Source organism: Arachis stenosperma, chromosome 6 (assembly GCF_014773155.1).
Source record: "Arachis stenosperma cultivar V10309 chromosome 6, arast.V10309.gnm1.PFL2, whole genome shotgun sequence".
Classification (NCBI taxonomy): domain Eukaryota; kingdom Viridiplantae; phylum Streptophyta; class Magnoliopsida; order Fabales; family Fabaceae; genus Arachis; species Arachis stenosperma.
In genome coordinates this window covers 25,063,644-25,065,449 of record NC_080382.1, presented here as the reverse complement: position 1 = coordinate 25,065,449, position 1,806 = coordinate 25,063,644, and positions in this window count along the sequence as shown.

Here is a 1,806-nt window from a genome sequence, read left to right as displayed (position 1 = left end):
CAAATCCTTTGTCAAGACGCATTAATCTGAAACGCAAAAATTCATCGCCCGATTATAAAGCTACAGATCGGCAAAAGTGAAAACTAAAATTCACTTTCTGATCACGATAAAGACCAACAAGGATGAAAACTGAATTCACCAAAGGTCGGACAAGCGAGGATCAAACCCAATTTCTACAAAATTAGCAAAGATGAAAAGCGACAAAACAGATTAAATGCAAGAAGTTATCGAAAGTGACCCATAGGAATGGACCTAACGAGATCTTAATAAAAATGGGTTGCTAAAAAATAACTTAAAAAGACGGACCGACATGAAGAAGTCGGACCATCGACCACAACAACAAAAGTTATAAAAAGTAAATTCCTGGAAAGAGGCCTGGCCAGCCCTAAAAAAGAGGATTACTAGAAATAACTTCGAAGGGACCGACATGATAAAGTCGGCCTCCCACAAACCAAAGTTATAAAAGTAATCCATGAAAGAGATCTGACAAAGATCCAAGAAGGATTATTAGAAATAACTTCAAAGGGACCGACATGATGAAGTCGGCCTCCCACAAACCATAGTTATAAAAGTAATCCATAAAAGAGATCTGACAAAGATCCAAGAAGGATTACTAAAAATAACTTCGAAGGGACCGACATGATGAAGTCGGCCTCCCACAAACCAAAGTTATAAAAGTAATACATAAAAGAGATCTGACAAAGATCCAAGAAGGATTACTAGAAATAACTTCGAAGGGACCGAAATGATGAAGTCGGCCCCCCCACAAGCTAAAGTTATAAAAAGTAATCCATAAAAAGAGATCTGACAAAGATCCAAAACGGGTTACTAGAAATAACTTAGAAGAAACCGACACGATGAAGTCGGCCCCAACAAACCTACAAAAAGTTATACAAGGTAATCCATAGGAGAGATCTGACAAATATCCAAACAAAATGGATTACTAAAATAACTTCAGAAGAAGTCAGTCAAATAGGAGGCATGCGCTATAAGGGACTTCAAGTCAGACCCAGAAGGCCATGACCCAAAAGAAGTAAAGCTACAAGTATGAAAGTGTAAAGGCAATCAAAAGAGGTCGGAAAATAGTATTTCAACACCTCAGCCTAAATACTAAGCAAGCAATCAACAGGCAGGAACCAAAATTGCTATAATAAACAAAGACCCAAGAGGCCACCTGAAGTCAACTCCAAGAGCCTGAGAAACTACTTTGTTTTTAAATAAAGTTGCTAACAGAAAAGTAACCAAAGTATCCAGAAACCAAGACTACAAATTACAAAGAAAAGAGTTCAAAGCCCACAGGTCGGGCTATACACAAATAATCATAGAGGATCCAAAGACTTCCTAGTAGCTGCATCACGGGGTGAATGAGGACGAGTCTGAAGAGGTACAACATCTACCGTCCCATCATCCCGGTTCAGGATCTGGACGTCAGGATCAGACTCAGGCTGACTAACTTCTGCTGTCGGAGCTGAGGAAGCAGGGGTAACAGAAACTTTGGCAGCAAGCACGGGAGGAGGCTCGACATCGTCATCATCATCAGGGTCATCAGGGACAATTTTACCATCTTTTACAATGTTGTCCAAGCTGAAAAGAGTAAGGTCAAGCTCTGGCGCAAGAACCCGGACCTGCTCCTTCAAATTCTCATAAGCAGCATTGACACTGCCTACAAGATGACCTTGAAGTTCAGTATAATCAGCTCGGACAGACTCCAAACTCTCCTTGAGACCCATCATCTCTCTATAAGTGGTGACATAGCTCTCCTTATGCTTCAACGCCGTATCCTCAGCCAACTTTACAGAGGCCGCC